This window comes from Mirounga angustirostris, unplaced genomic scaffold (assembly GCF_029215605.1).
Source record: "Mirounga angustirostris isolate CCGP_5_RB_7025 unplaced genomic scaffold, mMirAng1.0.hap1 SCAF_1, whole genome shotgun sequence".
NCBI lineage: Eukaryota > Metazoa > Chordata > Mammalia > Carnivora > Phocidae > Mirounga > Mirounga angustirostris.
The window spans coordinates 118,466,887-118,493,988 of record NW_026991709.1 but is presented as its reverse complement, the minus strand read 5'-3'; the positions used below and the strand labels follow the sequence as shown (position 1 = coordinate 118,493,988).

Genomic DNA, 27,102 nt, shown 5'->3' with positions numbered 1-27,102 from the left:
TGCCTGCATCATTTTGCATTTTCCGTAATGACGAATGGGTGTCCCTGTTGCTCCACATCCTTGTCAACAATTTGATATTGTCATCTTTTTGGATTTTAGCCATTCTAAAAGGAATATAGTGCCATTTTACTGTTGTTTTAACTTGCAATTCCTTAATGACAAATGATACTAAGTATCTTTTCATTTTTTATTTGCCTTTTTTTTAAAAAGATTTTATTGATTTGAGAGAGAGACAGTGTGCATGCGTGCGTGTAAGCGAGCACGAGCAGTGGGGGATGGGCAGAGGGAGAGGGAGAAGCAGACTCCCCACTGTGCAGGGAGCCCGATGCAGGGCTTGACCCCAGAACCCCAAGATCATGACCTGAGCCAAAGGCAGATGCTTAATTGACTGAGCCACCCAAGCACTTCTTATTTGTCTTCTTTATACATCCTTTGGTGAGGTGTCTGTTCACTTTTTAACTCAGCTGTCTGTTTTCTTATTGTTGTTGAAGACAATTGTTACTATTCTTTTTATATTTTGGATACCAGTCTAGGTAGTAAAGAATTTCTTACCCAAAGATAAGTCTGGCTTTTGCCCTTAGTTCCTGGGAGGTAATCTGTAAGTCCCTGGAATGTCTTACCTGATAAAAGTGTCTTGAACAATATGATTTAGGGTGCAGGCTTTGAGCCACAACAACAATGAGATTTAGGATGGGGGCATTTGGGTCACATCAGTTGACCTGAGGGACTGGAGACTTAGCCAGCCACATGAGCTGTTAGTCAGATTTCTGTGACTGAACCCCAATAAAGACTCCAGATACCAAAGACCATGTGAGCTTCTCTGGTTGGCAATACTCTGTGCAAGCTGTTAAACATCAAGACTGGGAAAGTAACACTGTCCATGTCTCCATAGGAAGACAAGTGGAAACTCCACATTTGGTACTCTTCTTGACTCTGGCCTATGTGTCTTTTCACTTGACTGATTTTAATCTGTATTCTTGAGCTGTAATAAAACATAACCATGAGTATAATAGCTTTCAATGAATTCTGTGAGTCCTTTTCAACCTATAAAACCTAAAGGTAATTTTGGAGACCCCTGAACTTGCAACTGAAGTCAGACGTAAGGGTAGCCTTTTGTGTACTGCTCTCTAACTTTGTAATTGGCTAACATAACTTTATCAGATACGTGTTTTGCTGTCGTATCTAAAAAGGCATTACCAAACCCAAGCTCACCTAGGATTTTCTCCTATTCTTCTTCTAGATGTTTTATCTTTTTTGTTTTACATTTAAGTCTATGAATCATTTTGAGTTAACCTTTGTGAAAGGTGTGAGGTCTGTGTATAGGTTCATTTTTTTGTACGTAAACTTTAATTGTTCCAGCCTCATTTACCAAAAAGACTCTCCTTTCTCCATTGAATTGTCTTTCTGCCTTTGTCAAAGATCACTTGACTGTATTTCTGGGCTCTATTCTGGTCTATTCTTGCACAAACACTATACTGTCTTAATTACTGTAGCTGTATGGTTAGCATCAAAAATCAGGTAATGTGAAAGAGCCAAGATGTCCATCGACAGATGAATGGATAAAGAGGATGTAGTATATATATACACAATGGAATATTATGCAGCCATCAAAACAAAAACAAACAAACAAAACGAAAACGAAATCTTGCCATTTGCAACCATCTGGATGGAACTAGAGGGTATTATGCTGAGTGAAATAAGTCAATCAGAGAAAGATATGTATCAAATGATCTCACTGATATGAGGAATTCTTAATCTCAGGAAACAAACTGAGGGTTGCTGGAGTGGTGGGGGGTGGGAGGGATGGGGTGGCTGGGTGATGGACATGGGGGAGGGTATGTGCTATGGTGAATGCTGTGAATTGTGTAGGACTGTTGAATGACAGACCTGTACCTCTGAAACAAATAATACATTATATGTTAAAAAAAAAAAGAAGAAGAAGATAGCAGGAAGGGAAAAATGAAGGGGGGAAAATTGGAGGGGGAGACGAACCATGAGAGACTATGGACTCTAAGAAACAAACTGAGGGTTCTAGAGGGGAGGGGGGAGGGGGATGGGTTAACCTGGCGGTGGGTATTAAAGAGGGCACGTACTGAATGGAGCACTGGGTGTTATACACAAACAAGGAATCATGGAACACTATATCAAAAACTAATGATATAATGTATGGTGATTAACATAACATAAAATAAAATTTTAAAAAAATCAGGTAATTTAAGTCTTAGATATCATCTTTTTTTGACCCAACCTGAGTCTCTTTTAATGTGTATGTTAATATATTCACTTTTATTCTAATTACTGATAAGGTGGTCTTACATTCTCTTACTATTATTATTCTTCCTACTCTTTAATATCAGCTCCTTTAATTCTGTCCTTTGTTAATAACACTGCAGACATTTTCTTTTTCCTAATAACACCATAAATATTTTTCCATTGTCTTTTGCTACTTAGTAGCAAACAGAAACTCTTTGATTAGTTTTATTTACAGCTTCTGTAGCAGTCTCCTTTTCACCTCTGTCTGGATGCTTATAGTGTATCTTTTAATCCTCCTCAAACTTTTCAACCTGATGTATCTAGTACTCACGTATCACTGAAATCCTTTAAACTATAAACTTAGGTTTTCTTAAGTTCAAGGATGTTGTCTTCTATTTCACCTTTGATTATTGCTTCTCTTCTATTTATTATTCTTTTCTTTAGGAATATTATTTATCTATACATTGAATCTTTATTCTTTGCACATTTCATTTGCATTTTTGATCCTTTTCTACTGTTACATTTCAGAAGGCATCCTCTAACTTCTCTTCCACATCACTGACTTGGTTCAACACTATCTTTTGACCCCTTCACTGTGAATTTTAATAGTAATACTTAATTTCAATATCTCTATGAGTTTTTTAAAAAGATTTATTTATTTGAGAGAGAGTGTGTGCATGCGCAGGAGGAGGGGGAGAGGGAGAGAGAGAATCTCAAGCAGACTCCCCACTGAGCCTGGAGCCCGAAGCAGGGCTCCATCTCACAACCCTGAGATCATGACCTGAGCCGAAACTGTGTCGGATGCTCAACCGACTGAGCCACCCAGATGCCCCTGATATCTTCATGAATTTTGATGAGTCTTGAAGAATTTCAAAATGCAGAAAAGTACAAAAAGTGATTCAAGATCCTTTGTAATCATCTTTATTTCCTCTAGCACCAGGGCCCTGGAGTTGGTCTATATGGATTCAAATATGAGACTTCCTTCTTAGTTGTGTGATCTTGGGGAATTAATTTAAAGTATTTCAATTTCCTTTGGAATAATCATTTAGTTAGATTTAATTAGCTAATTCATGAGTGGGTATTTATTTATTTATTTGAGAGGGAGAGAGAGAGCATAAGCAGAGGGTGGGGCGGGGGGAGAGAGAGAGAGAGAATCTTTTTTTTTTTTAAGATATTATTTATTTATTTATTTGACAGACAGAGGCGCAGCGAGAAAGGGAACACAAGCAGAGGGAGTGGGAGAGGGAGAAGCAGGCTTCCCCCAGAGCAGGGAGCCCCATGCGAGGATCGATCCCGGGGCCCTGCAGAAGGCAAACACTTAATGACTGAGCCACCCAGGCACCCCGAGAGAGAGAGAATCTTAAGTAGACTCCATGCCCAGCATGGAGCCTGACTCAGGGCTTGATCTCACGACCCTGAGATCATGACCTGAGCTGAAATCAAGAGCTGGACACTTAACCAACTGAGCCACCCAGGCGCCCCATGAGTGGTTTTAATACAGTATCTATTACTCAAAAATAGTTAGCTATTATTAGTATAAGCTTTGCTGATATCTTGGTGGGTTACTTTCTTTGTCAATCTGCTGTCTTTAACATAAAATTTCAGATTCATTAAATAACTTTGAGAGAAAAGTAAATACCATCTAATATCTTGTTTTTTCCAAGTATGATTTTCCTCTGTGACTTAAGTATAAGATTCCTTTATTTTGCAGTTTCTTAATAAGCCCATGATGGTTTTTTAAAAATGTTATCAATTATTTGAAAGTTGAGCAAACCAACCAGGTTTGATGTTTGCTAAGAAAAAAGTTATATAAATTCTAGTTGGTTTCTCTCCTTTACTGTCTACCTGGGTATTATCTGACTTCTAACTCTCAGTTCTTTATTTGGAGAAAAAATTGATTCATACAACTCTAGCCAAATATCTGGTGTCAAGCAGTACAGAGGATCATGGCTCTCATCTATTATGGAGATTAAGATCTCTTCAAGGATCCTTTAAAATTATATACTTTTTATAGAATTTTGTTTACCAATTCAGTCTGTCACACCTTGAAGTCAACTGTGGATCCTAGGTTAAGGATCCCGCTTTACCCTTTGCTCTGATGAACTAAGGAAGACTCTGATCCTGTTGCCTTGTTATGTGATGTGTATGATTAGCAATTTAATCCTGGATACTTTGAAACAGAACATATTCTTCCCTAATCAAAAGCAGGGTCTGACCGTGAATTGTTTTAAGCTGGTGGCTGGTACAAGAGAGTTCATTAAACTGTTCTCTTCTACTCTTGTACATATTTGAAATTTTCCAAAATAAAACACTTCATTTGTATTTATTTGAAGTAGGGCCTGAAAAAATGCATTCCAACCCCATGGATTTTCTCCTCTCTGCCCCTTCCCTACTACTATTCCCTTCACATCTGAAAATGTACCCAAACCAGTCTACTTCTTCCTTTACAGAACTGTGGTCACCAAGGGAAGTAGAGAGGTAATGATAAGAGAGATGGGAGGGAGAAAAAGAACCCGGGATGCTGCAGATAACAGTTGCAACACATAGTGGGTGGCTGCCAAGTTTCTAGTTGGCAAAGACCCTACTTCCTTAAGCTGTAGGTATGCAAGAGAGATGGGTAGAAAGATCTACCTTTTTTCTGTCTATCTTTGCTATTCTGTCTCAGAAATCTGTCTTTACTTTTACTGACAGAAAATCCTCCGAATGTCTGGCATATTTTAATTTGCATTTCTAGTTTCTCATTCTATTTATAACTCTGCTTCTCTATGTATTTTCACCTATTTGATCATAGCATAAAAGAGGAGATTAAGTAGGGTCCCACTAGCTGACTGCCTGCTAAGCCCAGGCTTCCCACTGCTGAATTCTTAAGTCTAAAAGGTCCTACAATAATCTGGCACATGTGCAACCTGGAAACAACAGATAGGTGGAAGAGATAGCTTTTGATCTATTCTTGCTTTCCTTAACTTTCGTATCACAATTTTACATATACAGAAATATGTTTATTGATATTAGTGAGCATACAGAATACAGCATAGAAAAAAAGAAAGTATTACTTTCTCTCAAGGAAGCTCTAGCCCAGATTAACAGCTAGCAACTGCCAACAGATATAAGGTTTAAACAGAAGCATTATAGCAACCAATTAGAAATATTCAAATTCATCCACAATAAAGTACACATAATAAAACTTAGAAATTGGTGAGCTAATATGCCAATTACCAGGGACACTCTCAAAATAAAGTAAAAAACAAGTTAGCACACAAATAATATGAAAAACAATTAGCATAATGGGGTAGATTGAGATTATTTAGAGATATGGTTCTTTAAATTCCCTCTGGTCTTGTCAATAATGGTTCATGTTAATTAAAGATTTCCTGAGAAAGATATGAACACAGAGCAATGTGTTTAGAAGACTGACCTCCAATCTGACCTCCAAACTGTTTCTACCACTTGGGAAGGTTAGTGGCTCTGTGCTTCAGTCTTCTCACCTCTAAAATGGGTATAATAAGAGTACTATTCTTACAAGGAGGTTGTGAGGATTATATGAAATAATAAACATAAAGAGCTTAGTTAGCACAGGGGCACCTGGCTGCCTCAGTCTGTAGAGCGTGCAACTCATGATCTCAGGGTTGTGGGTTCATGCCCTATGTTGGGTGTAGAGATTACTTAAAAAAAAAAAAAAAAAAAAAAAAAGCTTAGCATAATTCCTGGCAAATAGCACTTCAAAACACAACAGACTTTTTATAACAAGTAAATTGACCTCTTCTTTCAGGGTGTTAATCCCTTGAAAGTGCTGAGACAAAATAAGGTGGTAACTAAGGTCAAATGGTACTTCAGACAAAAGGTAAAAACAAAAGGAAACAAAAACCAAAAACAAATTACAGACCAATATCCCTAAAAAATTTTAAACAAAATTTTAGCAAACTGAATCCAAGAATATATAAGAAGAATATATCAGGTCTAACTGGAGTTTATGCCAGGAATCCAATGTTGGCTTAATATCAGAAAAATAAAAAAAAAATTAAAAAAGAAAGAAAATCAGTCAGTGTTATTCACTGTGTATCAATAGAATAAAAAAGAAAAATTACACTATCATCTTGATCAATACAGATGAGGTATTTGACAAAATTCAACAACCACTGGTAATAACAACTTTCAGTAGTTAAGGAATAGATGGGAACCTCCTCAATGTGCTAAAAGGCAACTACTGAAAACCTATAGCTAAAAATCACACTGAATGGTTAAAAATTTGAATGCTTTCTCCTTAAGATTAGGAACAAGACAATGATATCCACTTTCACTACTTCAACACTGAAATATTCTTAGGGCATTAAGTAAAGAAAAAGGAAAAGAGACATGAAAATAAGAAAGGAATAAGTGAAACAGACAAAATTTTGGTCTATGTGGAAAATTCTATGGAATCTATCCTTACAGTTAGTTTATTGGCAAGGTCACAGGCAACAAGATCAATATATAAAAATCAATTGTATTTCCACATTCCAGCAATTAAAAAATCAGAGCTTGAAATAAAAAGATGTAATTTATAATAACATTAAAAATATAAAATAGTTTGCAATAAATTTAACAAAATATGTGCAAAGTCTGTACAATGAAAATTACGTTTTGGTGAGACAAACTACAGAAGACATAAATAAAGGACAGATAAACCATGCTTATAAATTGGAAGATTCAATATTAAGAAATCATTTCTTTCCAAATTCACCTATAGATTCCACTCAATTCCAATCAAAATCCCAACAGACACTTTTGTAGAAATTTACAAACTGATCCTAAAATTTATACAAAAATGCAGAAGACCTAGTATAGCCAAAAAAGCTTTGAAACAGAACAAAGTTGGAGGACTTACACTACCTGATTTTAAGACTTAATAATACAGGTAAAACAGAGTGTCTCAATGTTGGTACTATTGATATCACAGACTGGCTAATTCTCTGTGATGGGCAACTGGCCAGTACACTGTAGGATGTTTAGCAGCATCCTGACCTCTATCCCTATCAAAGGCAAATCCTTCACCTGCCAGTTGTAACAATCAAAAATGTCTCCAGAAACTGCCAAATGTCCAATGGGGGGCAAAATTGCCCTTTGTTGAGAACTACTGAGCTACAATAAGCAGTGTGTTACTGACATGAAGATAGACATTTAAATCAATGGAACTGAACAGAATCTAGAAATAGACCCTCAACTTAGAGTCAACTGATATTTGACAAAGATACAACGCAATTCTATAGGAAAAGACAATCTCAGTAAATGATGCTGTAATGACTGGTTATTCGTATGGAAGAAAAATAAACCTCACCCTTCACCTCACTCCATACATGAAAATTTAACTCAAAACTTATCACAGATAAATTTAAGAGCAAAAACTATAAAACTCCAAGAAAAAATATAGGAGAAAACTTAGTAATTTTGGCTTAGACAAAGATTTCTTAGAACTTAAAGAAGCACAAACTTTTAACTGATAAAATATACATTAAAATACAAAACAAGTTTGTGCCTCAAAACTTACTGTTAAGAAAATAAAAAGGCGGGGCGCCTGGGTGGCTCAGTTGGTTAAGCGACTGCCTTTGGCTCAGGTCATGATCCTGGAGTCCCGGGATCGAGTCCCGCATCGGGCTCCCTGCTCAGCGGGGAGTCTGCTTCTCCCTCTGACCCTCCTCCCTCTCGTGCTCTCTCTCATTCTCTCTCTCGCAAACAAAAAAAAAAAAAAAAGAAAAGAAAAGAAAAAGGCAAGCTACAGGCTGGGAGAAAATATTTGTAAAATAAATATCCGATAAAGGACTTGTATCCAGAGTAAGACAATAATAAGGCAAACAACCCAATGAAGGAAGATGGGCAAAAAATTTAAACAGTTGCTTCACCAAAGAAGATATGCTGATGGCAAATAAGCACATGAAAAGATGCACATCATGAGTCATTAAGGAAATGCTTATTAAAACCACACTGGGGCCCCTGGGTGGCTCAGTCGTTAAGCGTCTGCTTTCGGCTCAGGTCATGGTCCCAGGGCCCTGGGATCGAGCCCCACATCGGGCTCCCTGCTCGGCGGGAAGCCTGCTTCTCCCTCTCCCACTCCCCCTGTTTGTGTTCCCTCTGTTGCTGTGTCTCTCTCTGTCAAATAAATACATAAAATCTTAAAAAAAAAAAAAAAAACCACACACTAACATACCATATAAACCCACGTGAATAGCTAAAATGAAAAAAGACCAACCATACCAAGTGCTGACAAGGACACAGGGCAACTAGGACTCCTATTAAGTTGCTGATGGGAATACCAATTCGTACAGACACTTTAGGAAACATGTTTGACAATTTCTTAAAAGTTAAGCATACACTTACCAGATGACCCAGCAATTCCACTCCTAGGTATTTACCTTAGAAAAATAAAAACTTCTGTCAACACATAAGGTTGTATTTGAATGTTCACAGCAGCTTTATTCATAATAGTCCACAAGTGGAAACAATACCAATGTTCATCAACTCATGAATGGATAAACAAATTGTGGTAAATCCATATAAGGGAATGCTAGTCAGTAATAAAAAAGAACACCACCAACAAAAAAGAAGTACTAATACACACAACAACATGAATAAATCTCAAAAGCATTATCCTAAGTATAGGAATCCAGATATAAATGGTATTAATAAAGTACCCAAATTATTCTATATAGCTAAAAATAATTCTGATTTTCAGTAGCTTTTTTGTGGTTATATAAATCACTGACTCTTAACTACCTTTTGTTATTTAACTTAAGTGTCTAGTATCCTTAAAACAACTACAAACCCTTTTGCCATAAGGGTTATTGTGTATCTCTGCACAGCACTTCACAATACTACACATTAGTATATCAATGCACAGGATCCACAATTCTCATTCAATAAAACAAGTGGGATGCAGCATACATATTACAATAGAGTCAGGATACTTGGGTTCAAATCCCAGCTGACTACATGGGGTAACCTGTGTTAAGGCATTTAATCTGTGTTAAGTCATTTAAGTCAATTAACTAAATCTAATCTAAGTGCATTTAATCTGCACTACTCTTATTCATTAAACTGAAAAGCACTGGGGTATAAAGTGCAGAAAGAGTGTTAGGGACATTGGGGTGGTACAATCAACAATCCCAATGTATGTGAGGCTGTAGTAAGGACAGAAATCTCCTGAAGAGGGGCACCTGGGTGGCCCAGTTGTTTAAGCGACTGCCTTCGGCTCAGGTCATGATCCTGGAGTCCCAGGATCGAGTCCCGCATCGGGCTCCCTGCTCAGCGGGGAGTCTGCCTCTCCCTCTAACTCTCCCCCTCTCATGCTCTCTCTCTCAATAAATAAATAAAAATCTTAAAAAAAAAAAAAAAAAAAAAAGAAATCTCCTGAAGAGCAAAGGGCCAAAAGTCACACTGGAACTTGATTTTTCAGAAGAACCACAAGAAAGTGGAGACTCATGAGGCTTCCTGTCTTTTGGGTGTTAAGCAGGAGGTATCAGAAAAGTTACTGCAGGGATAACTGGCTTGTGCCAGACAATCAATCACAGAAGCATTCATTTTGATCCTTCAATAAAATGTCCTTCTATCATTGGGAAGCACTACATCTACGGGAAATTAGCTATTTCAAACTGATATAAAACAGGTTAGTTTTAATCTGCTGATGTGTGATTTCCATAGTAACCTATTTCAGTAACAGAGAAACCAAAAGTTCTGATATTTGGTATATGTGATTGGCTGAGAATCCACAATTGGTGGAATTAAGAATGCCTATAAATCAAAAGCCAGAATCATTCAAGGAATTACAAAATGGCGGGCCTGAGAAGCTTCATCAGGGATTTTCTGTGTCCCTACCATGTGTTAAAAACGTGCAAGATTACATATTTTATCACTTAGTCTTCACACTAACCCTTACAAAGTAGCTTATAGTGATAATAATCAGTTTACAATGATTTAAATGATCTCTCATTTAGAGATGAGATTATCATTCCGGTTTTAGGGATGAGAAAATTGATATTTTGAAATACAATTTAGTAATTTGTCCAAGTAGTCACCATTAGTATGTGACAGGCTAAGATTCAAACTCAGAGCTTTTGATTCCATGTCCTTACCACCACTTGAAACCTATTACCACTAACAAGTCCAGCTTCCAACTATTGATACCAGCACAATTCCTAGAAAAGAGCTGCATAATAACTTTTTGTTTTTCTTCTAAGGTAGACAGAAGGCAGATATAATCTAAGGTAGGCAAGAAACAGGTATCACCTCCAGCTATCACAAGGGGAAACTAAAACTTAGATGTAAAGTGATAAAGCAAGTTTCTGAATCTTGGCATTCCTAGCCCTTTCTCTGTATTAGCATTCCCTGATAGTCATCTTGATAATGATGACGGATGAAGAGGAAGAAAAGATGGAGGAAGAGAAAAGTACATGCAATTATAAGACCAAGTGTTTTCATTCTCTGAATAGCCCACACATATTTTTTGACTACCTATAAAGGTCGAGCCAGTGCTTGATACAACAGTGAATAAAAAGACACAGTTTCTACCCATAGGGAACTTTTACCCTAGTGGGAAGATACTGACAATGAAATGGACAATTTAAATATGGTGCAGAAACAGGATAGCACAGGGGGCCACAGGGGCAGATATAAGACAACTAAGATGAAGACGAAGACGAAGATGAAGCAGGGCTACAAGACATCCAGTTAAATTTTTGAATTTCAAATAAACAGTGAATACTGTTACAGTATAAATATGTCCCAAATATTGTCCTGTATTTTAATTTGCTACATCTGGCAACCCTAGGTGGGGATGATATTTGGAAAAGTGCCTCACAGGAGATGATATTTAAGATGAAAACTGAATTATTACTCATCCCCAACAAATCTGGACCCTGAAAATATTTATCCGTTGCTGGCCTATAGACTCACCATGTGGCAACGATCTGAAACCTCCTGACAGTAGCCAGGGAGGAACTGAGGGCTTTTACCAAGAGCCATGTAGTAAGCCATCTTAGAAGTAGGTCTTCCAGACATAAACTGACTCTTAAAATGCCTTCAGGTGATTTTGCTTTACTGAGTAGCGGAGGTGCTTGGGAACCAGGCTGTGAAATGTGTGCATACAGAGAGGGGAAATTTGCAGAACAGTCTGGAAATGAGGTTTAGATAAGCACAGGCTTTCAGGATGTTTATGTGAAAAACCTTCCACACTCAATACCTTCTCCACTCCAGACATAGTCCAGCCCTCAGATGACTACAGCCCTGGTCAACAGCTTGATTACAATACATGAGAGACCTTGAGGCAGAATCACCTAGGTAATAAGCCACTCCTGACCCTCAGAAACTGTGTGAGAATACAAAATGTTTGTTGTTTAAAACTGTCAGGTTTTAGGATAACTTGTGATGTGAAGTAGGTAAGTAATGCTGTGCCCAACAGAGTTCTGCACCCCGAAATAATGGGCCTACACCAGTACCCCATGATGCTCTTCCATTGCTGAGAACAGCCACAATTAGTATGGGTGACTTCAGCAAGAATAAGGTGGTGGATCCAGAGGCGCCACAGCTGTGACTGTCACTCACTTACACCTCCCACCAGCAGGAGATCTGAAGGGCGTATTTCCATGGCCACCACAGCATAACAAAAGTTTATTAAGGACAGCATATCCTTTCTGGAACAAAATAGGAGCTTTCTAAAAGAACAAAACAAAACAAGAATATTTCTCTGAGTTCAGCTCAGTCACTTGAGAGAACTGTGTAAAAGCAGAAAGATAAGCAAAATAATACAGTAAATTAACAGAGCTAAGAAAAAATCCAAGTCTTGGATTAGCTGTGGTTCTCAGCTTGATTTCATGTGTGTTAAGAATTAATACTGCTCTCCCAACCAGGAAAATAATTTGTTCCTGGGTGGGTTGTTTTGATTCTTCCATCCAGAAAGGAATTTCAGAAACTTAAGGATAATGTACAAATGAAGAGCTGTGAACTGTGGTTAATCAACTAATCCAGAATTTCTAAGTACTCGTTGAAACAATGTGAGTGTTATAAATTCCATAATTTATTTTATTCCAATAGATGAAGTTTAAGTGATTTCATTCCAACTATCTAATGTGAACAGAAAAATCTCAGAGAAACACATTTCTCTTTTTTCCCCAAAATACAGATGAGTTGAAAGGGAGCAGGTAATAGTGTAGAACTAAGTATGACTGCAGGAAGATGCTGGTAGTTTTCTTTGATCACAGCCCCCAGACTCAGCCCTTAGCTTTATAATAGAGTTTTCTATCCAAATTATCTCAGAGTTCATGCTAGTATGACATATTTTTCCCCAGGCCACTTCAAGACCAACAAACTTAGTATGTGCTTATGTTAGAATCCTTTAAGGTCTGTGTTCCAGATATATTAGATGTCACTCTTCTCCTTATGACCTGCAAAACAGTCACAATTATTTTACAAGATCCCCAATTCAATTTTCATAGAAACTGAAATAAGGACATTGCCTTAAAGGACTTACATCTCTAGGATAGTTAATTCAATGATTTCAGTAAAGCCTGATCTAACCTGTGTTTTCTAGAAATTTCTGTGTCAGTTAACATTTTTAAGTATTCTATTTTTTAAATACCCAACTCATTTAAAATTTACCTTGGTATACTAATTCTAGATATTAAAAGAAAGAACATAGTAATGAAAGAAAATAAAATCTAGAATATCTCTGAATTTGAGTATCTGATATTATAGAATAAAACAAGTTATTCAGCTATTTTTCTCCAGAATGAGGTAGCAATTTTCTCTATTTGCTTTGATTATATAAAATTGATACACATATTAAACAAAACCCTGAAGTATCAGCCCTAAGCCCCATGTATTTTCTCTACAGCCATGCTAACACATATGCTTAAGATTTTCCAATGACTGTATCCATGTTTCTTTAAGAATTGTTGTTGGTTCATAGTGAGGTCTAAAGATCTGGAACCAAAAACCAAGGAAACCTTTAAAAACTGGCCAGCAAAACAATTTCTAGAGGATTAGCTGCTTTTTTAACTAAACAGTACACTGTAAAATTCTGTGATCCAGAATAGAAAAAAAGCTGAGAAAAAAAACACTCAACACAAAATTCATTAATATCATCTAGGATAACAGATGCAACTCAGACACAGTTTAATTGTTTCTAATCTCTCTGCCTCCAGTTCTCTTTCCTCATATTTGGAAATTCTTTTATTTTCTTCCTCATAAAACATAATTTTTTTTCTAGTTCTCTTTTTTGTAAATAATCAATATATAGTAGAATTTCTTACTTCACTGATTATCTTAAGAGAAAGTTCCACTTTGAAAAATTTCACCACCAACTTTCTTTTATTCCCCTCAAATACTCCTTTACAAACTAGAGAGCCAAAATCGGAGGGGAGGAGACAAGTGGAAACTCCAAGAAAACCTGAGAAAAGAAAAACCTGACAGTAGAATTTTGTCATCATTTCATCCACTCAACAAACAGATATTAAGCCCTTATGAGTCAGGTACTATGCTAGGGACGAGTCCTATTTTGTTCTCAAGAGCCTGCCATTACAATATAATCTTAAAATACCAATGAGGCTAATAAAATTATATTTATATCAAATTATATTAAATATAGTAAATACATTAAAACTAAATTAGATAAATATGTAAATAAAATTATATAAACACACACACATAATTGTTTTGGTGGAGAGGTTTTGCATTGTTTTGTATTTTCCACCTCATGCTAAAGATTCTGACAACAGAAAGAAAGGAATCAATTCTGAGAATTACACGTGTAGCGTTACAAAGAGGGTATGTGTGGATAAAATGGAAAGAAAACCAAGAGGTTAACATAAAAAAAAAAAAAGAACATTTCAAAGTTATCAAAGCTCTAAAAGTAATATAAAAATCTGTGCAGTGTTTTATAAATATTTTATTTGAATCTAGTAATGCTTCTTCTTACAATAGCCAGCAAAGTCTATCAACCTACTTACTTCTTTTTGCCAAAAACATATGTTCAATTTCATAACTGAAGTTATATGGAAATAAAATTCAATTATAAAAATACACTTGACAGATTCAAACCAAATTTCATTAGATGTTATATTACAGGATATTATATTATCACTTCAGTCTTACTTCAAGTATTAAATGTATGCTATTTTCAAAATCCACATCCATGGCCTTGACTTGTTATAATATCCTTTAAGCGCATGTAATGCTTGTAAATTCTTATAATTCAGCTCCCTGGAATGAAACAAAATGTATCTGATATAGAACTGTATACTACAACAATATTTTATCGTAATTCCATAACCAAAAACTATGGAAAAGATTCTTCACCGCATTAATCACAAGGGAAATGCAAATTAAAACCACAGTGCATTACCACTATACACCCACCAGAATGAGGACAAGGAAAAAGATGAAAAATACCAAGTATTAGCAAGAATATAAGCAATAGGGAATCTTCATATACTGCTAGTAATAGTGTAAACTGGTATTATCACTTTGGAAAAAGTCATCTGGAAGTATCTACTAAAGCTGAGCATATGTATATTCTAACCAAACAAATTCAATCCTAGGCATATGCCCTAGAGAAATGCATGTATGTGTTCACCAAAGGACATGGACTAGAATGTTCATAAGATCATTAATTGTAATATCCCAAAACAGAAAACTACCCGAATGCCCAATAACATTAGAATGAATGGATAAATTATGGTTTATTCACACAGTGTAATATTATATAGCAATGAGAAAATTATCAACTGCAACTACATACAATATGGATGAATCTCACATACATAATGTTGAGCAGGAAAGGCAGTCACAAAAGAATACATACCATAGGATTCCATATGTAAAGCATAAAAATAGACAAGAATAAATCTATGCCATTAAAAGCCAAGACAGATACAACTTTAAAAAAAGAATATTTCAGCTACCACTTTTATTTACTATGTAATTTATAAAAAAGAAGAGAGGGAGGGAGTGGGTTAAAAGAAAAAAAAATAGAGGAGGAGGAGAAACTAGGTTAAATGTCAGATTAGGTAATTTAATCTTTCCTGAACAATAAACATGTGATATTTAAATTGCTAGATTTAATTTTAAAAACACCATGTTGCGGGGGGCGGAGGGCACCTGGATGGCTCAGTTGGTTAAGTGGCTGCCTTCGGCTCAGGTCATGATCCCAGGGTCCTGGGATCGAGTCCTGCATCGGGCTCTCTGCTCAGGGCGGAGCCTGCTTCTCTCCCTCTCCCTCTGCCCCTCCCCCCTGCTTGTGCGCTCACTCTCTCTCATTCTCTCTCAAATAAATAACTGAAAATCTTTAAAAAGAGCACTGTGAATTGTGTAAGGCTGTTGAATCACAGACCTGTACCTCTGAAACAAATAATACATTATATGTTAAAAAAAAAGAAGATTGAAGGGGGGTAATCGGAGGGGGAGATGAACCATGAGAGACTATGGACTCTGAGAAACAAACTGAGGGTTCTAGAGGGGAGGGGGGTAGGGGGATAGGTTAGCCTGGTGATGGGTATTAAAGAGGGCACGTTCTGCATGGAGCACTGGGTGTTATACGCAAACAATGAATCATGGAACACTACATCAAAAACTAATGATGTACTGTATGGTGACTAACATAACATAATAAAAAAAAAAACACTATGTTGGCAACAAAGCTGTTAAATAGCTTTATGGCATGTTTTTTTATATTTTGCCTTTGGATTTGGCAACTCATGCACATTTTATGTTGGTCATAAACAAGACAAATTTAGATAAGGAAATTTAAAAATGAAAACATGTAAGATGTGAGTTTTAGAATTAAATTCCAATTGCAATCAAAATCATCTTCTTCCCTTAGGGTTTGAAAGTAACCAGTATAGTTGTTACCAGTAGTAAGCAAGATGGCTAGCTCAAGTTAAAGATGTGGAAAGGTTTTCTTCGATGAGAATATAATGGGCCATATGGGAATAGGAAACAAAACAATCAGATCAACTCCATTTTCAAAATACTAATTAAGTAAGAAATCACATAAAGACCTTTTAATTTCAACAGTACTCTACTCTGCCAATTGAGTTATAAAAGTGGGTATTAAAATAATAAAGAAACAAGTTTGCAGATATCCTTTCCTCCAAAAAGAAGAATTTAAGTATATCACCCTTTTATAAAAAACAATTATTTCAAGAACTATAAAAAATAGGTATCATCATACTTTTTAAAATAAAGCAATTTAGGGAGTGCCTGGGTGGCTCAGTGGGTTAAGTGTCTGCCTTCAGCTCAGGTCATGATCCCAGAATCCTGGGATCAAGCCCCCCATCAGGCTCCCTGCTCACCGGGGGTCTGCTTCTCCCTCTCCCTCTGTGCTCACACACTTTCTCTCAAGTAAATAAGTAAAATCTTTAAAAAATAAAATATAATAAAATAAAGCAATTTACATGAACTATCAGAACAGAGATTAAAATTTTATATTAAAAATGAACAAGTCATTTTATTATGACTCAGGTATAACATATTGCATTATTAAAGCTGTTTATAAATCTACAACATGCAATCAAGACACAGAGCAAAGTGATGTAATTCTACCTAACCACAATATACATTGTGAAAGCAGTTAACAGAAAGATAAAAAATGCGGTAACCACAGCCTATTTAAAAACACTTTAATATTTTCTGTTGTTGTTGTTGTTGTTTTAAATCAGGAACTCTTTATACTTTATTTCTAAAAGGTAATTCTTATTTAATTCTAATATTTAATTATTTATTATGGTAACCTAACGCTGTTGTTTAGGTTTTATGTAATAAAACTTATCTTGTAGACAAACACTGGAAAAATGCAAGAGAGAAAAAGGATCAGATGGCACAGGTCCTTCAGGAAAAGCGAGCTACTGGAATGAGCAGGTCAATAAAACTATTTGTAGAATGGGATAGGTGTCTATTTTCAGATCATTAAGATATTTTTAAATATCCTGAAACCAAACCCAGATTCAAAAGGCAAAGCCAGAACCATTCACTGTGTTTATTAAAATAAAATCTCTTACTAAGTCTTACACAGTAAGAGAGGCCAAACTCACCCTAATATGACCTCAGATTTAGAAGCCTGCCAAAGAATCTGTATAGAAATAGCAACCAAATGTTGCTTATACCTACTGTTTAAAGTAATATAAAATAAAACAAAAGCGTACTAGATATTTTAGGACTTAAAGAGTGAAGTAAAATCCGAGAAAGAGAATATGGGTAAGCGTTAGCAGCCTTTTAAATTAAACATACAAGTCTAAATTATATAAGCTAATTTATTTTTAAGATTTTGAACACTGAAATAATCTTTAACACCAATCCCTACCTTTTCCATCTTTCCAACTCCTTTTAGATTTTTTCTCACCAAGAAAGTAAAGGTTCAACTCTGTATCTGAAACTAGAATTTACTATATGTTGGCTAATTGAATTAAAATTAAAAAAAAAAAAAAAAGAAAGTAAAGGTTCCCTTCTTGGCAGAAATGCACTATTATGGTCCCTATAGGGAGCCATTCCAGCAGCACTTTTGGTAGAATTGTGAATTCCTTCTGTTCCTACTGCTTAGCCCACAAATTCTTTTATTCCTGTTCCCAGGCTGTGAAGATGTTTAAAAATGTTACAAAGCCTGAAACAATTAGTTTCACTATAAATGTATGTACTCTAACCTTAGCTGGTTCCCTGCTGCTACTCAGGATCCCAGAATCATCTCTAGATTAGAAACGATTTAAAACAGAATAGAACAGGGGCGCCTGGGTGGCTCAGTCGTTAGACGTCTGCCTTTGGCTCAGGTCATGATCCCAGGGTCCCAGGATCAAGCCTCACGTCGGGCTCCCTGCTCAGTGGAGAGCCTGCTTCTCCCTCTCCCTCTGCCTGCCTCTCTGCCTACTTGTGCTCTTTCTCTCTCTCTGTGTCAAATAAATAAAACCTTTAAAAAAAAAAAGATTTTACTTATATGGGGTGGCTGGGTGGCTCAGTCGTTAAGCAACTGCCTTGGGCTCAGGTCATGATCCCAGGGTCCTGGGATCAAGCCCCACATCGGGCTCCCTGCTCAGCAGGAAGCCTGCTTCTCCCTCTCCCACTCCCCCTGCTTGTGTTCCTGCTCGCGCTCTCTCTGTGTCAAATAAATAAATAAAATCTTTAAAGAAAAAAATAGTATAGAACAGGTTCTAAGCAACAATACTCTCCAAATGGAGAATTTATAAGTTTCTCTCACAATTAAGTGGTGTTCATCCAGGAAATTCAAAGTTTTTGTGACATGTAAACATCAATCAATGTAATTCACCATACTCATGGGCTAAAAATACCCTACCATATATAATCATTGTGATAGGTACAGAAAAAAACATCTAACAAACTCCAACAACTGTTCACGATCAGAACACTCAGAAAACTAAGATTAGAAAGGAAACTTACTCAACCAGATGGAAGGCAGCTATGAAAATTCTACAGCTAATATCATACCTAATAACACAGACTTGATGCTTTCTTTCCTCCTAAGATCAGGAACATGGCAAGGATTTCTGCTCTCACCATTTCTATTCAACTTAGAACTCTGAAGTCCTAATCAGTGATATCAGGAAAGAAAAAGAAATACAAATTGGAAAGGAAAAGTACAACTGTCTTTAATCACAGATGACATGATAGTATATGCAGAAAATTCTAAGGAATTTATCCAGACTTAAAGTTATATTACAAAGCTGTAGTAATCACAACGGTACAGTACTGGCACAAAAATAGACACATAGACCAATGGAACAGAACAGAAAATCCAGAAATGGACCCACAACTATATGGTCAACTCATCTTTGACAAAGCAGGAAAGAATATCCAACAGGAAAAAGAACGTCTCTTCAAAAAATGTGCTGGGAAAACTGGACAGAACATGCAAAAGAATGAAACTGGACCACTTTCTTACACCATACTGAAAATTTACACTGACCTCTACCTCTGAAACCAATAACACATATGTTAACTAACTTAATTTAAATTAAAAAAATAAATTAAAAAAAAACACTCAAAATTTAGATTAAAGACCTAAATGGGAGACCTGAAACTATGAAAATCCCAGAAAAGAGCACAGGCAATAACTTCTTTGAAATTGGCCATAGCAACTTCTTTCTAGATGTCTCCTGAGCAAGGGAAGCAAAAGCAAAAATAAACTACTGGGACTTCATCAAAATAAAAAGCTTCTGCACAGTGAAGGAAACAATCAACAAAACTAAAAGGCAACCTACAGAATGGGAGAAGATATTTGCAAATGACATATCTGATAAAGGGTTAGTATCTAAAATATATAAAGAACTTAAAAAATTCAATACCCCAAAAATGAATAATCCAATTAAAAAATGGGCAGAATACACAGACATTTCTCCAAAGAAGACATACAGATGGCCAACAGATACATGAAAAGATGCTCATTATCGCTTATCATCAGGGAAATGCAAATCAAAACTACAATAAGATATCACCTCACACCTATCAGAAGGGCAACAACACAAGAAACAACAGGTATGGGGTGCCTGGGTGGCTGAGTTGGTTAAGCGGCTGCCTTCGGCTCAGGTCATGATCCCAGAGTGCTGGGATCGAGCCCCGCGTCGGGCTCCCTGCTCAGCGGGGAGCCTGCTTCTCCCTCTCCCTCTGCCTGCCTCTCTGCCTACTTGTGCTCTCTCTCTCTCTCTGTCAAATAAATAAATAAAATCTTTAAAAAAAAAAAAAAGAAACAACAGGTGTTGGTGAAGATGTGGAGAAACCCTCTTGCACTGTTGGTTAGATTGTAAACTAGTGCAGCCACTGTGGAAAACAGTATGGAGGTTCCTCAAAAAGGTTAAAAATAGGGGCGCCTGGGTGGCTCAGTCGTTAAGCATCTGCCTTCGGCTCAGGTCATGATCCCGGAGTCCTGGGATCGAGCCCCACATCGGGCTCTCTGCTCGGCGGGAAGCCTGCTTCTCCCTCTCCCACTCCCCCTGCTGTGTTCCCTCTCTAGCTGTGTCTCTGTCAAATAAATAAATAAAATCTTAAAAAAAAAAAAAAAAAAAGGTTAAAAATATAACTACTTTATAATCCAGCAATTGCACTACCAGGTATTTGCCCAAAGAATACAAAAATACTAATTCAAAGGGATACCTGCTGATGTTTATAGCAGCATTATCTACAATAGCCAAATTATGGAAACGCCCAAGTGTCCATCAATTGATGAATGGATAAGAAGATGTGGTACACATATATACAATGGAATATTACTCAGCCATAAAAAGAATGAAATCTTGCCATTTGCAATGATGTGAATGGAGCTAGAGTATTATGCTAAGTGAAATAAGCCAGTCAGAGAAAGACAAATACCGTATTATTTCACTCATATGTGGAATTTAAAAAACAAAACAAATGAGCAAAGGGAAAAAAGAAAAGAGTGAGAAGCAAACAATGAAATAGACTCTTAACTATAGAGAACAAACTGATGGTTACTAGAGGGGAGGTGGGCAGGGGCATGGGTTAAATAGGTGATGAAGATTAAGGAGGGCACTTGTGATGAGCACTGGGTGTTGTATGGAAGTGCTGAATCACAATATTGTACACCTTAAACTAATATTACACTGTATGTGAACTAACTGGAATTTAAATAAAAACTTACCAAAAAAGAGAAAATCCAAAGGAATTTAAAAAAGACTTACTACAACTGAGTTACACAAGGTGGCAGGCCATAAGATCGAAATACAAAAACCAACTGCATGTCTACATACTAGCAGAGAACAACTGAAAATTGAAATTAAAAATACCATTTACAATTGAAAAAACTCCTCAGTGATTATAGCAAGCTGGCAGGATACAAGATTAATATACAAAATTCAACTGCTCCGAGATCAAGTCACATGCTCTATCAACTGAGCCAGCCAGGTGCCCCTGGTAATGACTTTTTAGACACAACACCAAAAAGCATGAACCTTGAAAGAAAAAACTGATAAGCTGGACTTCATTAAAATTAAAAACTGCTTTGTGAAAGTCACAGTTTCTCTACCACCAGGTAAGGAATGTCAAGTCTTTGCGCATCTTTACAAGAAACATTATGTGTTTGTATGTCGCTTCTTTTTAAACAAATGGTTATATACACAGCACGCTGATCTGCATTTTTGTTACCTTAATGTGTCTTTGTAGATCATTTAATATTTGTACTTAGCATTCTTATTCCCAATTTTATATCCACACACTATTCCATTATGTGTATTGAACACCAATCAAATCTTACTGGTGAACTTAGTTTGCAATATTTTGCTATTACATATAATACTGCGAAGATTAATCTTCACTTTCCAAATCTGCCAGCACATCAGTATAACCAATTCCTAAAATGGGGACTGCTGGGTTATAGGAAATGTGAATGATTAATTATTGTGAAATTGCTTCCCATAAAGGCTGCACTAATTTATGCTCGTATAAGACATCATATGTTACCCTACACCCTTGACAACAGTGTTTTAGCAAACGTCTTAATACTTGCCAATCTTATAGAGTGGAAAGTGGTACTCAGTGTACTTTTAAATTACACCTTTTATGAACAAGGCGGAGTACCTTTTCATCTGTGTAAGAACCATTAGTATTTCTTTTTCTGTGACTGTTTATTCATAAGTTTTGCCCATTCGCTAAAAATTGGATTGTTGGTTTGATTGTTCCCTTGTATCACTATACAATATTCCTCTTTGTCTCTTTAAGGCCTTGAGGCTCTTAGTATATTTTATTTGATATCAATATTGTTTTGCTCACTGTACATCTTTGGCCATTTTTATTTTCAATCTTTCTTAGATTTAAGAATTCTATGAATATATTTTTAGTTCCAAAGCAACTTTTTCTATGTTGCAACTGTATCCTCGAGGGTTTTCATTCCCTTTTCTATCACAGCTTTCTCTCATCCTTTCCATTAGCTCTGCTTCCACAGGAGGAATCTGATTATTCAGTGATCCCCTCTTCTGCGTTGCTGAATTCATTTTAATAGGTTGTAGTGTGAATAGCCATAGGCTACTGCAATCCCCTGGATGGTGCGGAACTGGCAGTCAGTGTAAGGCACGCATGTTTTAAATCTGATGCGCAAGCAATGAAGGAGCTGGCCGAGTGGAGTTGCTCTGCTGAGGTCACAAAGGAACAAGTGGAGGACATATGGCAGACCTCACTCACCTGCAAAGACATGAGCAATTCATCCCACAAGTGCAACCCTCCTAACAGCTGCCAATCAGGTAGCTTCCCAGAGGACTGTACATAGCTTGCAGGCAAGTATGGCCTCTTTCCACATGCCAGAAATATCCAAACGTACAGACCACCCAATAGCATGTGCCTCTAAGGTAACAGAGATCCCTGATCTTCACCAAAGATACTGATGATAATTAAACACCAGATATCATGAAGCTCTATGTTACAATATTTTACCTTCCATTCTTCTTAATGATGCACAATTATATGATTTATAACAAGGATATACAAATACTCAACTGCTTTTAATTCCTCTACTACTCCTCTGGTTATATAACTGAATATAATTATCTTCAGGCTTGTTCTTATTTTAATTAATTATGTAACTTTGAAACCTCCAACTCTTAAATATGTGTCCCCGAAGACCAAAGCTCAGAAACCTTATTCACTAAATTCCTTAACACTTTTTTCAAAAAGTTTTGAGATAAGTTCCTTCTTTATACACTTCTCAAAGATTAGATAAACATTTTTATTAAAAGTCTGGAAATGTATGGCAAAACAAACCCCTGCTCAGCGGGAGGCCTGCTTCTCCCCCTCCCAATCCCCCTGCTTTGTATTCCCTCTCTCACTGTGTCTCTCTCTGTCAAATAAATAAATAAAATCTTAAAAAAAAAAAAAAAAGTCTGGAAATGTATGGCAAAACAAACCCCTGCTGTTCAATATTTACTGAATGTAACTGTGCTACACACCAAGCTAGACTCTGAAGACAAAAATAGGAAAAATGACCCTGCCCTCAAGGAGCTCAGAGTTAAGCAAAAGAAAAGGGCAAGCTATAAAGAAATACAATATAATGTGATAAGGACAATAATAAAGTATGCATAGAGTCCAAAGGTTAACACAAAGGAGGCATAGTAACAAGGAGCTGCTGAGGAATTTGTGGTCAGCTAGATTTTAAAGAGTAAATCGGAATTTGCCCAGTGGCCAAAGGAATTACGGACAGAAGGTAAAGACATATATTCTTTCAACAACGTTCCTAGTTTGGGACAGATACTATGGGATAGATACTTTGAAATATCTGTCCTAGAAATACAATGATTAATTAAAATGAAGTCTTTGACTTTACAGAGTCAGGAGAGGGGGACCAATAAGTAAACCAATCATTAAAGTATAGTGTGATAAATGCTACAATAGGGATAAGGAGAGAGTATTAGAGGCTTATGGGCCAAGTGGAAATAAGACCTAAACTTAGATGTGAGTAATAAACAGAAATTAGCCTGGTGAAATATGTTATCAGGAGTGGAATGGAGGACCATGTCAGGGATCATGGCATTCCAGGTGCAGAGAAGAGTATAGAGAAGGGCAAAGTCAGAGACAAAGTGAAGAGAGAGAATGTAGTTCAATGTGGCAGAAGAAGAGGCATCTGAGATCAGGCTAAAGATAAAAGCAAGAACCATATCATGAAAGGTTTTTTTAAATTTTGTTTTTAATTTTATTTTTAACGAATCTCTACACCCAATGTGGGGTTCAAACTTACAACCCTGAGATCAAGAGTCGCATGCTCTACTGATTGAGCCAGCAAGGCGCCCCAAGGATCTTTCAAATCAGAGTTTGGACTTTATCTTAAGGGCAATAAGGAACTATAAACTAGTTTTTTAACAGAAAGACTGTTCAGATTTGTGTTTGAGAGCTATACTTCAGTAAGTGAAACAGAAAGAAATAAATCTGGAAGTAAGTACAGCAGTTGCCGTAATCCAGGAAATGGTTTCTAGTAGTCTGAACTAAGATAGATAGTAGCAACAGAGACAGAGAAAAGGCATGGGGAGGGCCGAGAGACTGAGGATGCAGAATGAACAAGCCTTATAAATGATTTGATTGGAAGCAGAGAGAAAGAAAAAAGAATAAAAGATGAGGCCTCCTGTCTGGTTTGGGCAAAGGGTGGATGGTACTACTTACTATTCAGTCACATAAGGAAAAGGGGAGAGCAGGTTTTGAGAGGGTGAAATAATCACTTTAATTCTGGACAGATGGAGTCTGAGATACAGAGAAGTTACTCAAATGAAGGTATTCAATAAGCAGCTGGATATATAACAACTCAAGACAAAGTTTGGTCAGAGATATAGATTTGAGAATAGTCCATATACCAAGTAAATGATAACTAAAGCAGTGAGAATAGATGAAAATGCCTGGGGAGAATGGACAACATGAGAAGAAACCTAAGACAAAAACCCCATAGAACGCTAACATTTAGAAGATAAAGAGCTAGGAGAGTAGACTGAAAGAGAGCAGCCAAAAAGGAAGATGAAAATATTAATATGAGAAAAAGGAGTAAGTGCTTAATGAATGCTTTACTAGGTGCTATGTGTTGTGCTAAATGATTTATGTGCACTACTTCATTTAATCCTTAGACACTCTATGAGCAACTTATCATTATCTGCATCATTACAGATGTGGATACTTTAGCTTAGAGAGATCAACTTACTCAGGTTCACACATTCGGTTGGGTGTAAGAAGTGCAACCAAGATCACACCAAGTCCTCTAGAGGCCTTGTTCTTAACTGTTACATTGTACTGCTTTCTATGAAAGTCTTAAAAAGTATGGTATTACAGACACACAAAAAAACAGTGATTCAAAAAGAAAGACACCCTCCCAGTAGCAATGAGCTTACCCAGCAGCACCAAGATCTTGGTTTCTGATAACATTCTCCGTTAAAAAGAATCAGGACTCTTTGGAAAAATGACTGATCTGAAGAGTGGGCAGGAAAGATATAAAATGAGCCTGGAGCATCTTGTAGTGCTAAAAAAAAATAAGTGCTCAGAACAAAAACAAACAAAAAAAGAAAAAAACCAAACTCACAATAAGGGACATAATGTCAAAGGCACACAGAAAACCAACTGAAAGTTCCCAATGGCTACAGTTGTAACTTAAGCAAAAAATTAAGTAGTAATGGACTATATAACCCAGAGTGTAAACTAAATATCATGAGTCCATACTAATATAAATAAAGCATTAAATAATAAATAAATAAGAGAAGAGACAAATCTAGGGTGCAAAAGAATTCCAAATAAATGATGTAGGTAGAGCAACCACTCCACTGACTTCCTTTCAAAGACTACAGTATGGAAAGGGGGGGAGGGTAAAGAATCACTTCATAGTACAGAAATATGACAAACACTACCTCAGCTAAGTGATCAAGGTTCACATCAACAGTGATAAGTCATGTTGATAGTATGGGCCTTTGATACACTGTGATGAAAATGGTACTTTATCTCTGTGGTTTTTTTCTCAAAAACTCAGTAACCCTGATCTAATCATGAGAAACGCATCAGAAAAATCCCAATTAAGGGACATTCTACAAAATACCTGAAAATTACACCTCAAAACTTATTAAAAACATGGAAAGTCTGAGATACCATCACAGCCAAAAAGAGGCTACGGATGACGGTCATGAAATGTAACATGGTATCCTGATAGCTCTCCTGGAACAGAAAAAGAACATTAGCTAAAAACTAAGGAAATATGAAGAAGTATGGACTTCCGTTAATCAACATATGTTAAAGACCAATGTAGGATGTTAACAGTAGGGAAAACTGATTAAGGAGTTTATGAGAACTCTCTGTACTATCTTTGTAATTTCTCTGCAAATCTAAAACTATTCTAAAATTAAAATGTTATTTAAAAAAACAAAGGAGGAGGGACGCCTGGGTGGCTCAGTCGGTTAAGCGTCTGCCTTCGGCTCAGGTCATGATCCCAGGGTCCTGGGATCGAGCCCCGCATTGGGCTCCCTGCTCAGCAGAGAGCCTGCTTCTTGCTCTCACTCTGCTGCTGCTCCCTCTGCTTGTGCTCTCTCTGTCAAATAAATAAATCTTTAAAAAACAAACAAACAAACCAAAAAAGGATGGGGGAAGCCTGGGTGGCTCAGTTAAACGTCTGCCTTCAGCTCAGGTCATGATCTCGGAGTCCCAGGATTAAGCCCCGCGTGGGACTCCCTGCTCAGTGGGGAGTCTGCTTCTCCCTCTGCCCCTCACCCTGCTCTTCTGCTCTTTCTCACTCTCAAATAAATAAATCTTTAAAAAATAAATAAATCTTTAAAAAATAAATAAATAAAATAAACAAAACAAAGAGGGAAATTAACTGTATCAAATGTTGATAAAAAAGAAAAAAAGACAACCAAGAGCAGTTTCAATGAACTAATGGAGTCAAAGACAGATTTCATGAGGCAGAAGAGTGAACTAGAGCTGAGAATGGGATTATAAGTATATGGTTTCTTCCAAGAAGTCTGACAATGAGGGGAAGATCAAATCAGAGCTGGAAGTAGATATCAAGTTAAAGAAAGTGGTTGTTGGTTTTGTTTTTTTTAAATAAAGATATAATTCACATACCAAAAATTCACCTTTTAAAGTGTACAATTCAGTGGTTTCCAGTATGTTCACAAAATTATTTAACCATTACCACTATTACTTCAAAAAGAAATAGTATAATCAAAGAAGACCTAAATCTATGAAATATGTTCATGAATAAGAAGACTTCACATTGTTAAGATGTCAATAAAACCAAAGTGATTTACAGATTCAATGCAATGTCTATCAAAACTCTAACAGCCTTTTTCAAAGAAATGGAAAAGCTGATCCTCAAATTCATGTGGAATTGCAAGGAATCCTAAATAGCCAGAACAATCCTGA

General features: G+C 36.6%; 1 protein-coding gene across 9 annotated transcripts in view; it reads right to left on the bottom strand.

The window, feature by feature from the left end:
- TFDP2 (transcription factor Dp-2) overlaps positions 1-27,102 on the bottom strand; it is a 179,770-nt gene that overhangs the window by 84,095 nt on the left and 68,573 nt on the right. For 2 of the 9 annotated variants that reach the window (XM_064586956.1, XM_054504378.2), the window contains exon 3: positions 8,605-8,639. The exons of the other annotated variants lie outside the window; for them this stretch is intronic. The gene's annotated coding sequence lies outside the window, so the exon portion shown is untranslated. The remainder of the gene's footprint in view (positions 1-8,604; positions 8,640-27,102) is intronic. 9 annotated transcript variants of the gene reach the window in all.